The sequence below is a fragment of the Electrona antarctica genome (assembly GCF_951216825.1).
Source record: "Electrona antarctica genome assembly, chromosome: 20".
NCBI lineage: Eukaryota > Metazoa > Chordata > Actinopteri > Myctophiformes > Myctophidae > Electrona > Electrona antarctica.
In genome coordinates, this window is record NC_136801.1 from 30,533,821 (window position 1) to 30,548,820 (window position 15,000).

A 15,000-nucleotide genomic window follows, 5' to 3' on the forward strand; every position below is an offset into this window, starting at 1 on the left:
AAAAAAAAAAGAACTTTTTAAAAAAAATGGATGGATTGTGTCATGTTTATGAGGACAGCCTTCAAAAGGCTGAAATTGGAAATTGTTTTTCTGGATGTCAAAAGGGATTTTCACGGCGCAATCATATCCTACACAATATGTACTCTTCAACATCTGGGTTACATAGGAAATGCACCCTGAGGTTTTAATAAGAAGAAGCCCCTATGGCTAAAACTTTAAATAAACTAAACCAAAAATGTTATTGATGTTTTATATATAGAGAGTAGTCGCATTAGTTTTTGTTACTGTAACGTTTGAGGTCTCAACTGTACCGTACCACGGTAATAACATGGTTTTGAAACCTTTTTTTTATTTTGTCACAGACCTGTTGTCATAGTTGAAATGACGTTTATTGTAGATGGTATTTGAACAACTTCTGGAAATAGTTCATCAAGTATGTTTGTTGCTCATTGTTGTGATACATTAAAAACTGTATCTGCAAACCACAACGGATTCACCACATAGTCTTTACTTCTTGTTTCATATTATACAGCATTAGAAAACATAGTTTATATATACTGTTGTTATGGCCCTGTGGGTCATAATGTGTATATTCCTGTGTTGCTCTGTCTTTTTCCCTCAGTGTTTGTGTGAATGAGTGAGGAGTGACTGATAGAGGACCAACTGTGCATATACCGTATATACAGTATAGATTATATATATACACTGTGTGTGTGTGTGTGTGTGTGTGTGTGTGTGTGTGTGTGTGTGTGTGTGTGTGTGTGTGTGTGTGTGTGTGTGTGTGTGTGTGTGTGTGTGTGTGTGTGTGTGTGTGTGTGTGTGTGTGTGTGTGTGTGTGTGTGTGTGTGTGTGTGTGTGTGTGTGCGCGCGCGCGCATGCGCACGCACGCACAGCATCCTTGCAGTGCATATTTGCTGAGGGACTCATTTTGTGGCTGCCACGTTGGACTGTTGCCTCGTTATTAGGCTATTTGTGGTAATCTGGTTCTGAGCAGACATGGCGGATTATGCTGGAAGTGTCTGGTGATAATCTGGATCCCATCAGGTGCTGTCGTGCTCCTCCCGTTACGGGGGAAACATCTGCAGAACATCAAAATGGTTGACCCAGCGCTGAGCGCGTGCATGGAGCACATTTCCTTTGAATCGGTGCCGTGTAAGGCAGTGGTGGACAGAAATTTATAAAATGTCTTCTAAATCCTGACAGTTTTCTGTCAGGATTTGCGCCACATTTTCACGATTTAAAAAAAATAGCAGACCTACAAGCTCGTAGCGCGCCACTCGGTGGCGCGCTATGAGCTTGTAGATCTGCTATTTTTCAATAAATAATACTCAAGTACAAATTACTTACGGTACATTTTCCCCAATTTCCAAAATAGTAGATATTTTACTATAGGCCTTTTCGAAATGGGCCTTAAAGGAGTAGTTCACAAAAAAAATAACTTCAATCAATTACACATGCCATGAACGTTTTTATTTTTGTTTATTTTTTCGCATTCACGAGCCAATAATTTGATGATGGGGTCATCGGTCAATATGACGTCAATATGGCGTTTTTGCCTTTTATTGATAGGGTACAGTAATTAGACAGGACGTGGGGAGAGAGATGGGGGGGGGGGAATACTTGCAGCAAAGGCAGACGGGCTTGGGACTCGAACCCGCGACACGGCATCAGGCTATAGATTACCGGCCTAGGTGCCTGGACCGCGCGGCCCAGGCCAGGGCTGGCTTAACGGTCTGGGCACCTAGGCTTGACAGGGTGTCCCGGGTTCGAGTCCTGATCCCGACGACCTTTGCTGCATGTCTCTCCCCCCCCCCCCCCCCATTTCTCTCCCAGTTTCCTGTCAAGCTACTGTATATCTATCAATAAAGGCCAAAAAAATGTTTAAAGTTATTGGCTTAGGGATGTAACAAAAACTAAAAAAAAACTTGAATTCAAGGCTGGAATGTGTAATTGATAGAAAACAAGACATTTTTGGGGTGAACTAGGCCTACACCTTTAAGTGGTTATTATTCATAATAGTGTGCAATTTGTGTTATAATGTTGTGCCTTCCTATAGGCAGTGGAGTCTAAAGTACAATATTTCTGTTTACAATGTAGTGTAAAGTCATCAGCTTGCAAAAAAAAAAGGATTTAACCCATTTTGGGCGGGAACCCCTTTTGGTGTTTTAAACATTATGTTATAATTTAGCTATTGAAAAATAGCAGATCTACGAGCTTGTAGGTCTGCTATTTTTGAAAAATCGTGAAAATATTTATTTCAGAAACTGGAGGATTTAGAAGAAACTTTTTAAATTTCGAGGTCAGGCCTAAAGGATTTAAGTACAGTACTAAGTAAGTAAATGTAGTTAGTTACTGCCCACCACTACCTATACTGTAAGGTGCACTGCTATTTGATGCTGGTATCAAAGTATTAATGGGGCCGTCCGTCGTCTTTTTAGTTGCACTTTTTGTCGAGCAGCTCTCTCAACACTGTCAATCCACAAATTACATGAAATCTAAAGGCATGATCTGTTCTCTGGGTCAACATTGTTTCCATGCAGCCATGGGTTAGATTTGTTTTACAGTATCTAGACAGACTGAATTAGATTATGCATTTCCACTTTGGAAATGTCTGATATTAAACTGTTAAATAAGAATTGAATTAAAAAGAAATGTATAGGCCGATATGTTAAACCCAATAACAAATTAACCCTATGGCTTCCTGATTGTGGGCACATTTCCAACATTTTTGTCAAACTTCATTAAAGCGTTTCTTTTTTTTTTTTTTAAATAGATACAAAAAAAATCTGGAAAATAGCTTGTAGATTGACTTTGTTGCTATTTATTTATTTATTTATTTGTATGAAGAAAAGTAGATTTATACTATTGGGTAAGTGCTTAACCCATTCTGACCTGAGATCAGATTCTAAAAATGTGTTCTACATCCTGACAGTTTTCTGAAAAAGCTATGTTTCTATGTCGTTCTTCGATTTTTCAAAAATAGCAGACCTACAAGCTCGTAGCGCGCCACTCGGTGGCGCGCTATGAGCTTGTAGATCTGCTATTTTTCAATAGCTAAAGCATAACATAATGCTAACACCAAAAGGGGTTCACCCCCCCCCCCCCCCCCCCCATTCTTTTTTGTTACAAATCAAACCCTTCCACTGCACATGAGATGTACTATAACAAATAATTCACTGGTGTTCCTGCGAGTGCAGGGCCAGATTCAATTACAGCACTGGCAATCAGTTTTATGTGCCTCATCACAGGTTTTACAGGTGTAAATCAGTGGGTGAAATTCATTTTCGTGCAAGCTCCATCATTTATTTGATGAGAAATAAAAAAGGCAGCCATTCGGCCGTGGTCAGACGAGCATGTTTATTTCTACAGTATATGTTCCGTCAATCGATCGTGAATGAATGAGCACTATATTATAAAAATCTTAGTATTTTGCCAATTATCTGAGGGCCCACAAGCAATATCCTCGCGGCCCACCAGTGGGGCCCCGGCCCACAGCTTAAGAACCACGTGTTTTTTAATGGAAATGGATGTTTTGCAGTCGGCCCCTCAAAATTCTATTAAAGGCAAAAACGCTCACTGATGTCACACACAGACGGCGGTGACCTTTAAGATCTGGGGGTCACCCCTGTGCTGTCACATTAAAAATTGCACATCTAGGAAAAGGCGTGACACAATACATCACGTCCCTGCCAGCGGGACGTGTCCGTCACTGGGGCCAGGGTCACGGAGAAAGTCCACATTCACAAGTCGTTAAATCCACCTAATGAAATCTCTACGAGGGGCGAGAAAGAAGGGTAAGATGGGGATCTTTTCGCTCCGCCACAACCAGAGTGGCCCTTTATTGTTTGGCGCCACACACACACGTGCGCGCGCGCACACACACACACACACACACACGCGTGCACACACATGCGCGTGCACGTGCATACACGCACACTCGTTTGTATGACTATACTTGTGAGGACGTAAAACATGTTAGGGTGACTTAATTAGCCAAAAAATACCATACATCTGCAAGCTTGTAGACCGGCGCGGCTATATTCCAAAATAGGGAAAACTTGAAACAGCAATAACCCCAACCTCAATCTTTCCCTAATTGCAAGCCTAACAATAAAAAAAAATATTTCTTTGTTACCATAACAACTACTTCTCTTGAGAGGACCCGGAAAATTGTCCTGACAATGTCTATTTCTCAAAATCTACTATACTTGTGGGGACATATGGCCCTCACAAGCATAGTAATACAAGTACACACACACACGTCAGCCTGTGTGCTGGCTAACCGCTGTGACACGAAAAGCCCCCCGAAAAACAGCTTTTTCCTCCCACCCCCGCCCCCCTTTCCCCCAGCCTGACTTCACCCCTCGCCCTTGACGAATGTGCTCAGCACACACAGGGTGCAACTATTCTGCTGAATGCTCCTTTCCTGTTGTTCTCCCCCTAAAGCGCAGCCAGGCAGTTGTTGAGGTAGGGTCCCCCCCACACCCTTCCCACCCCTCCCGCCATATTATGGGATTGAATTGCGTTTGACCTTTTGGAGGAGAACAATGGCTGAAGGCATTTCATTTTTCTGGCCTTCTCAGCACCGAGAAGAAGTGAGTGCAGGTCCCCTCCTCCTCCATGTGTGTTCACTGTGGTCTACTGCCAGCTATTCACAAGTGGAGTGTCAGTCTCTAAGCGTGTGTGTGTGTGTGTGTGTGTGTGTGTGTGTGTGTGTGTGGTATAGTGAACACACGTGTGTGCGCTGCATGGGGTTGTCATTCATATCCATTGAGTTTACAGTTTCTGTGTGTGTGTGGCTGGGTGCGCGTGTGTGCATGCGTGCATGCGTGCATGTGTGTGTGTGTGTGTGTGTGCGTGCGTGCGCGTTTGTGCGTGCGTGCGTGCGTGCGTACGTGCGTGCGTGCGTGCGTGCGTGCGTGCGTGCGTGCGTGCGTGCGTGCGTGCGTGCGTGCATGCATGTGAAACGCTACCTCAAAACGTTAAAAAAAGTAACACGAAATAGAAAAGATTCCGCGTGACCTTATTCCAGCGGCCACCCAGTTCCACCAGGCCAAACGCAGTGTGTCTTGTGAAGTATAGAAGGGAGGTAGTTTGTCCTGTTCGCCGCATGTAGCTCAGACACCAGGCAAGGCTGCACTAGAACACAACGCTCTTGCCCTGAATACACAGTAAAAGGTTTACTGTAAATTCTAAATGGCCTTTTTCTACATCCCCATACATCACTCATGACCAGAAGGTTCCAACCCCCGCCCGCTGCACAGCACAGCACAGCACAGCACAGCACCGCAGCCTCCTAGCCATGGCTTCACCATGGTTGAGACAGCACAGAGGCAGATCTGTCCGTGAATAGCCTGTGGCCAATGGATTTTCTCTGGATAATACAATGTTTGGGACAGAGAGGCAGGGATTAGTCCAGACGGATACGTCCACCACCACCCCCCCCCCCACCCCCACACATGCCCAATCTAATTAGACTGGAATCAGTTTAAGATGAAAGCAAGCCCCGGCATCAGCGCACTAAATACTGGAATTAGTATTCCCCGCATGGGAATTTAATGACGGAGACTGAAAATCCAATCACATTCACTCCCCAGTTTAGCCCCCTCATGCATCGGGCCCGGCCAATGACGACGGGACGAAAAAGAACAACAACAATGATTCGTCTGTCAATAGATATTGACCGACATCACATCTGAGGCCAGCATGCGTATTGGCGTTGCTATGTTGTCATCATTTAACAGGGATAAACAGCTTATAATCAGATATTAAGGCAGTCTGTTTCTGATGCCAAGCCTTTTAGCTTTTCAAGACGGCCACGACAGAGTTTGATGAAGATGGTGAAGGTGTTTGTGTGTGTAGATGTGATATAGGCTTCATGAGTGACTATACTAATAGTAATTAGAGTTCTCAACTGGCCGGAAACTATGGCCCGGTCGGGCCGGTCCTAACTGGTCTGGCCCAAGGCCAAGCCCAGCCCGACTAATTAGCATACATTTTAGGCCCGACCCGACCCTAAAACGTCGGGTCGGGTCGGGTTTGGGCAGAATTTGAGAACTCTATCACAGAGTAAAAGTGAAATGCCAATCAGCACCATCTTCATAATAGATATATACATAAACAGAATTATTTTAGTTTTAGTTTTTATTATTATACAAAACATATTCAATATATATATCTTGTTCTTGGAGCCCGGCCCGGCCCTATAGCATGCATTTTGGTCCTGGCTCTGCCCGGAAACGTTGGGTCGGGCCGGGGCGTGTTCGGGCAGAAGTTGAGAACTACTACTACCACTACCCCCCCCCCCCCCCCCCCCCAACCAAAACACACACACACACACACACACACACACACACACACACACACACACACACACACACACACACACACACACACACACACACACATCATACATTTCATAAAAAACCTAACCTAACCTAATCCCCCAAATCCTGATTCCTAACTGTAAAGGTCCAAGACCCCCCTCACCCCCCAACACATGTACTGAATAGTTGGATGCAAAATATAGGCCTGTATTTTTGGATTTTGTTTCTTTATAGTTTATTCGTCACAAAGACATTTAACCGAAACCTTGATTCCATACCCTAACAATGACAAAGTCCTCACTGTTAACTGAATCTTTTCCTAATTGTAACTCTCAGCTAGCTAGCAAAACATACTGAAAATAGCCCATCTACAAGCTCACAACAACACATGAGAGCATTCCTGCTTGCAATGAAAGTCTGAAAACGGTATAATTGTTAACATTGGGCATACAGAATTAGTGTCTCTTGTCGTGTGTTTATTCTCTCCTGTTCGCCGTTCCAGTACACACATGAAGCACTTATATAGCAAAACCGTATGTTTGCAGCCCACATTCATATAAAACATGCTCACAGTCTCTTGACTTTATCTTGCCCTTATTATTATTATTCCCCTAGCTTAGTATAGGCAGGCAGTCAAGGGAACTCTATTTTAAAACCGAGTAAAACACGAGCCATATTTCAGAGTCGGGGCGCTTGATTAACGGCGCACACCGGAAATAGCTGCAGCACCACCTGTGCTCCATTCAGGCGCCACAATCCCCCCACACCTGCGATCCATCCACCAAAGCACCGCTACACCTGAGGAATCACGGAAACCGCCGTCCCATGTGCACAAATACTGAACATGGAATCACATTATTTATTGCTGCTCTGTATTTAGAGGCATACACAATGGAACCTGTTGTTTTTTCCTGTTAACGCATTTTGGGCGGGAACCCCTTTTGGTGTTTTAAACATTATGTTATAATTTAGCTATTGAAAAATAGCAGATCTACAAGCTCATAGCGCGCCACCGAGTGGCGCGCTACGAGCTTGTAGGTCTGCTATTTTTTAAAGTTGTGAAAATGTGGCGCAATTCTTTGAATATATATTTCAGAGCGAACATTTTTAACTCAAATATTTGCTTCTGGGGGGTCCCTGGAACTACATATTTTGAGATGGGGGTCCGTGGCCCAATAGAGATAATTCTGGGGGTCCTTGACATGAAAAAGGTTGAGCACCACTGACATAGAAAAATAGGATTTAGAAGCCTTTTTTTTAATCGACCTCAGTCCAAAATGGGTTAACAGGTGTAAATGTGACTATAGCTAGGCTATACAGAAAGTACTACTACACTGACAACACTCGCCCATCCAGCCATGGAGCATTATGTTTTCTTTCTGGTGGTTGTTGTTTGTTCCCAATTATTATTATTATTATTAGTGTGTGTGTGTGTGTGTGTGTGTGTGTGTGTGTGTGTGTGTGTGTGTGTGTGTGTGTGTGTGTGTGTGTGTGTGTGTGGCTGCTATGTATATAAGGTAAGTTACATTGCTAGGCATTACGGAATTGTTGACCTATTAGCTAAGGACATACGTTCATATATTTCATCATCTGCCAAAATGTATAAGCACTCACGTGTTTCAACTGCCATGTTCATGCACAATAATGAAAATGATGCCTTTTCAGATGTCACAGCTAATACACCAGATATTGTATTATAAAGATATTTTTTATGTATTGTTTTGCACATCTACTATTGTTTGTGTTCAAGAATTTCTTGTTAAATGTGAATGCAAATAAAGATGTTAAGTGTGTGTGTGTGTGTGTGTGTGTGTGTGTGTGTGTGTGTGTGTGTGTGTGTGTGTGTGTGTGTGTGTGCGTGCGTGCGTGCGTGCGTGTGTGCGCGTGTGCGCGCGCGCGTGCGCGTTTGTTTATGGGTTTCCTGTCCTGGTATGAAAGAAAATAAAACATACAGGGTGATAACAAGAGAATATATCGGTTAAAATGTGGTTGAATATTTAACTCCCGAAATGTAGTGTACGGAAAATATGTTTTGTGTAATAATAAAACTATTTACATTTATATATTGTGTAGTTAAACCAAGGTGATTCATTTTCTGTTGAGGTTTGATCATAGGGGGAGCTGTGGGGGAAAAGCATGTTGGCAATAGTTCCAGGAAGTGAGGTACCAGGAACAGCTATTAAAGTACAGGAAGTGAGGTGGCCGGCCGGGTGTTCCATTTTAGGTATCAAAAGAGTGTTTGGTGGTGGTTTGAGATCGGAAGAAGAAAAGTTTGGTCAAGGAACATTTCTGAGGGTTTAGCTCTGAATCCCTTCAGAGCTTTTGGACAAAGGGGAACCTGCTGAGGCCTCCTGACTTGAAGGTTGGTGATTTTCTCTGCTTTTTGAGAAATGCATTGCATCATTATTATTTGACGAATTGATTAATTGATTTTGGAAAAATGGAAGATCTACAATTTTTGGTTTGATTAATTTTTAATTACTTTTGGGATAACATTTTTGATACTTGACTCATTGGATACATTGATTGATTGTGATTTGCGTTAGCCAGATTATAAATAGACCTTTTTCACAGCAGCCATTTTGACTTGAAATTGGCCCAGTAGGGTAAACACAGGTGCTACCAATTAATACCAAATAAGATGGTGTTCCATTCAAGTCAAACAGAGTCAGGGTCACCCTGACAGGGTGCTGCTGTTGTGCATGTTGTTGTTGGCTCTCTGGAATGACGCGGCTACACTAAATGGAATGGAACCTTAAAGCTACATATCGTTGTGGACCTGGTCGGGCAGAAACCTTGTAAATCCATATTTCAACTATTTATGTTTTGTTATAAATGAATGCCCTATACTTCATCATACAAGAGTGTTCTACAAAAGTAGTGAAAATAGCAGGTCAACAAGCTAACAATGGTTCGCTTGTAGATCTGCTATTATTTTCCCTATTTTAAAGATAGATAACTATAAAACAGGAGTGGTTTTTGACATACAAAGTTTCCACCCGACAGCAATGATTATTGTATGCCAACATGAAGTTTAAAGGGATAGTTTGCCCCCAAAATGACTTTTTTTTCTCATATCAATTACTGCATGCACTCACCCCATGGTGATTTGACTTAATGGATATATTGTTTTTGTTGCATTCCTGCTATAGGGAACAAGTGGAGATATCTTAGTAAACACACATTTTCCACCAGAACTTTCAAATGGATAGGAAATATAGAGACACACACATCGCTACAACTTTTTAATATCGCCGCGAAGAGTCGCAACCCGGGAGGGGATGGGAGCGATCTATTGCTGTGTATAATGGCATACAGTAGTAACATTACATCAAATGTATGTAATATCACAGTCATTCTCCGGGCTACAGCTATATCAGATATTTGGTCACCTTTATGTGTCACGATATCTGTCTGTATACTTTTATTATGTAGTCATGTCCTAGTGTTTCCTGTTTTCCCTAGTTACTGTTTTCTGTGTTGTCTCACCTCCCTGTGATTACTAGTTTTCTCCACCTGTGTCCTGTTAGTCTCCCAGCCTATCCCAGTGTTGATTGTTAGTTCTGTTCACCTGTGTATTGTTATCCCTGTGTCTACTTAAACCCTCAGTTCCTTGTGTTCCCTGCTAGTGTATAGTTTATGTTATGGTGTGTCCAGCCCATGTATGTCCTGTGTTGGTAAATAAATCTGCCTGCCTTCCTGTGTGGTTCTGCACATCGGTCCAACACCTGTCTCATACCGTGACATTATGGAGGTAGATATGTTGCAAAATTCACGAGCAAACAATATACGATGTACACCTTGCCTCTTGTGGTTTTGTAATGAGTATAGGATAGTAGTAGGATGTCACAGCCCCTGTTGCCCGGCCTACCAGTGCCTGAGTTGTGCATTCTCGTGTCTGTAGGCTGCATGGGCATTGGGGTTCCACTTCCAATCAGCTGCATTGGGAGCGCCTAGCCAGGCTGTCGTAGCCATAGACATCAAAAGGTAGACGCCTCCTTGGGCTCTGGGGCGTGTGCTTCTTGAGAGTAGGCGAGCTTACGCGATATCGCCTTGTGAAGCATAGCGGAAGCAGTGTGCGTCGCAGAAGGGGACGTTCGGTAGGCCAGAGGCAATGTAAAAGTTTGTTTTCTCTGCCAATAAAGCTCCCTTGGATTGAATTGACAATATACTCATGTTAGTGAACAAACACCTGTGAAGGAGGATTCCAGTCACACTGGCATTTCTACACATTGACAAACTAACACATTGTCACTGTTGGGTGGAAACCTTACGTGTCCAAATCAAAATCAGATAGTTATTCAGGAAATGTAAAACAAAATCACACCCGTGTGAACTGAGTGGTGCAGGCTGCTCAACACCGCTGGCTGGCTGCCAGTGGTCGAATGACAAGGGCATTCAATTACATAAACGTTAAGTATACAATACAGAGAGATACAGGTTTTGTGCCCAACAGCAACGACAGTCTGAATTGAAAAGGAAAGCAGGGACGTGTGTGTGATAGGAGGACATAGAATAATGGGGAGGTAGGCATATAGCCTAATTTATACTTCATCGTACGACTGTATCATATGCCCAAAATAACCGATATACAAGCTCACAGAAGCTCACGGACGTGGCTTGCTGTGAGCTTGTATATTGGCTACGGCGGAGCATAAATTAAGCATATGAGACAGAGAAGAACGACAGGCCAGCAGCAGTGTCAGACACGAAGCAGGGGAAAAAGGAGACTGAAATGAGCATGTGATGGAAGCAAGGTGAGCGGAGCGAGCGATGGAGCACACAGAGAAACAAGAAGGAATGGAGACCTGAGAGAAATCAAACGTAGGCTCTGTGCAACACAGGCGCGTCGGCAAACGAGCGTGTTTTGGGCGGCCCCGCTGGGAGTTCCACCGGCACATCGTTTGCGTTGTTTCCCAATCTTTTGTAAGGAGCGCCGCAGCCCCACATGGGGACGCGCCGTGAAGGCGTCGGTACGGGATTGCTTAAGACAGATGAAACAAGGTGTTTTTTGATGCCATCTCAAGGCGGACAAAAGCCTGATTTCCTGCTTTATTTTGTATTTCCATGTGACACAAAGGACACTGTGTAGTTTGCCTTATAAATAACTAAATGCATGAGTCATAATGTGGGGAGGTTTGGATCCTCAGGCCCAAATTTGTATTTTGTACCTTATTTTAAGTACTAGAAGGTACTGTGGTTTGAGGTGGTCTCATTCTTCCATTGAGAAATGTGGACCCTGGTGTCAGGTAGGACACCTACTGTTTGACATTGTCAATACATCTATTTGAAGGGCACCGGATTGGACACTACAATACATGCGTCGCCATCTTTATTGTAGTTTGGACATCTGCTGCAACTACCTCTCTCTGTCCACCGAGGGAGACAATGGACATAACATGTACAGATTGTAGCTTTATTATCCTGCTTATCGTTGCTCGTATCTCCATCACATTTTTCTTTTTTACAAATATTTGTAGATAAATTAATACCTCATACTACAGTGTCACTCAAAAATAGCAGATCCACAAGCGCAAAACACAGTTTTGTGCTTGTAGATGTGCAATTTTGTTACATTTGAATCCTGAAAGGTTACCGTTTTGGACAAAGAGGTTTCTGGCCGACAGCAACATTACAGCATTAAAACTTGTAATATACAAATGGCAGTGCAATCTTTTCATTCTTTTTGGCACCATGCTGGCACTTTCTGGTACTTTGTTGGTTACTACCTGACTTAAAGGGCAACGACAGCCTTCCGCACCGCAGCAGACCCCTGGAACAATAGCATGTAGGAACAGAGAGAGACCACCACATCAGGGTTTGTATAATATCGCCTTTACATGTTAAAATACCGGCGAGCAGCCAGGCTTTTACAAGGCGTGGCGAGTCGTTGGGGAAATAAGAGAGCACTGAAGGAGGGAATGAAGGATTTTTAGGGGGTGATGGGATATGTCGCACCCTTTGTTTCGCGCACACACACACACAACACTCGCGCATGCGCGCACACGCTAAAATCATAGCATGTGGAGCGGAAGAGCAGGCGGTGAGGAAATAGAAGCTAAATATAAAGTGACACGATGCATTCCCCAGGTCGCTCACAGGGCCCGCACCAAATCATAATGGTCCACAGTCTGTCGTTTATCAACGCAAGCCCTGAGTCTGCACAAAGACAAGCGTAGAGAAGAGAGAGAGCACCCAAACTATATGCCTCAATAATTTATACAATCAGTGATAGGAAAGAGCAGTCCACGGCCATGCAGACCTACTTTGGTCATTTGTTCTCATGTTTTTGTTGTCATGTTTTTCTTGACCACAATGTGGAAATTTAGATAGCAGGTTAGACGGATGCTAGATAAATGTATTTTTAGCTGGTATCGCATAGTTTCAATGTACAGATTATTTTCTTTGGGTAGTATTAGTGTTTGGACCTTTGGAGGTTTGTGGTTTAATCATGATCTTAGTTTACTCAGTACAGTACACTGTACCTTTGCATGTTTTACCTTTATTGTAACTTAAGTCGCTCTGGTTAAGAGCGTCTGCCAAATGCCAAAATTGGAGGCTAATTGTAAATTGAGTTGCACATACGTACTAACATCAAATATCTGTTCAGAGACTGAGTTCTTAGGATTCTCTTTGTTGTGCATCAATTCCGCTATGCGCATCCATTCAAAGCAGTAGCAATAATACAGGAAAAAAAAGGAAAAAGTATTTTTTTGAATGCAAATTTTAATGAGGACCAATGTCGAGTCCTTAAGAGCCCTATAAATCATTAAAAAACTTGCTCTGGCTTTGATTTCAAGGTCATTTGAAGAAATGAGACAGCCTTAAGTGGCCCTCAGACCAAAAGTGGCCTACATGCCAACGACCGCAAATTAATGTTGCCTAATGCTTTTTAATTTGCATTCATCTTTAAAAAACACTGAGCCATCTCCAGGATATAATAGCTGGAGATGGTACTCCGAAGAGGGCCCTCCAGTCATTATGTTTCTCCTCTCAAATGAAGGCCCTTCTCTTCTCATCTCATTTGAACTTGAGCTCCATTAAGACAGAGCTCCATTAGCTGTCCATGTCTGTGTGACTGCATCAAGTGCACTGGCCTCAGTACTAGAGTTATTAGTACCTGAAAATCAAATGTATTTCAAAGAAAAAGTAAGAATGGGCACTCGGTATATAATATACAGTCTGTACATTATATCAGCTACGTGAACCCTAGCATCCAAATTCTGTGGCGACTTTAGCCAAAAATGGCAGATCTACAAGCCTAGATCTACAATGACAGATTGTGAGCTTGTGGATCGGCAATTTTGGCCAAAGGGATTTATTTGGTGTAGACATAAAAAGCGGTCCAAGTACAGAGAAAACTCAGGTCCTGTCTAGAGGGTTTAAGACAACCTGTATAATCTATCTATAAATGCATGAAGTCTCTGTGTGTATACGTACGTACATACGTGTGTATGTAATCCACGTAACTTGGGAACCGTTCGCCTCACCGACTTCATAGTTGACACACGCGTTCCACACCACCACAGGGAGTGGATATATTTGGATACACCGTTGTCCAGAACCAGCACAAAAGCCTCTGCCCGGGCTCTGAACAGGGCCCAAATTATATCTCCATATATGGAGCTGGCCTGTTCTGACATCACACTGACACAAAAGCCTCTGCCCGGGCTCTGACAGGGCCCAAATTAGCCAATTGATCACACCTGATCACCCCCCTACGGGCACGGTTCTAGTATATCTATAAATGCACCAAAATGATCTGGATACGTACTGTACTGTGTGTAGGTCTGAAATCCACATAACTCGAGGACCGTTTGCCCAAACGACTTCACATTTGACACACGCGTTCCACACCACCACAGGGAGTGCAGTGCCCAGCCTTGAGTCAGTCAGATACACGGTTGTCCAGAACCACCACAAAAGGCTCTGCCCGGGCTCTGACAGGGCCCAAATTAGCCAATTGATCACACCTGATGAGATCTCCATATATAGAGGTGGCCTGTTCTGACATCACAATAATGTTCTGACATCTGCATGTATGCCTGACAAAGAACTCCATATATGGGCATAAAAAGGGACACAGCCATAATAACTGGGTGGGGCATTAATTTCCAACTTGCATCGTTCCAAGTAGGCCAGTGCCCAACGGGCACCTCTCTAGTTATGTAAATGAGCTGTAAGATGTGTGCCATTGATTGATTCCCAGAAATGGGGAACAAAGTGTGTCCCTTATCAGTTCAATAAGGGACACGTCTTTTAGTTTCCAAATAAGGGACAATTCTACATTTCAAGGGACAGTTTGGACACCCTATACGCTGTACTTTAGGCCTACATACTGTACTGTATGCCTGTATTGTCCTTCCTGTGCTCTTGTCCCATGTCTACCCTTCCCTCCGCCGCGTGCACGCACGCACACGCAACACTCGCCATTCAGATCGGAAGGCAAACACGTGTGCGCGGCACAAACAAAAGACTTCAGAAGCAAGGGGCCGTACGGAGGCGACGACATGCATTGTTTGTTTAATCACGTGTTATGAGATGACTCTGTGTAATTATGTTGTCATCTCCTCGCCTCCAATGCGACACAACTGGGCCGCCCCAGCCCCCAGCATGCTTTGCTCCACGGTCAAAAGCAAGAGCTCTCTCTTCCTTTTATGTTCTTCTTTATGTT

The 15,000-nt window shown here is 43.5% G+C and overlaps 1 protein-coding gene across 1 annotated transcript in view; it reads left to right on the forward strand.

The window, feature by feature from the left end:
* zfhx4 (zinc finger homeobox 4) overlaps positions 1-482 on the forward strand; it is a 98,973-nt gene extending 98,491 nt beyond the window's left edge. Inside the window, exon 12 of the mRNA XM_079489826.1 lies at positions 1-482. This exon is cut by the window's left edge and continues 4,016 nt beyond it. The gene's annotated coding sequence lies outside the window, so the exon portion shown is untranslated.
* Positions 483-15,000: the final 14,518 nt, after the last annotated feature.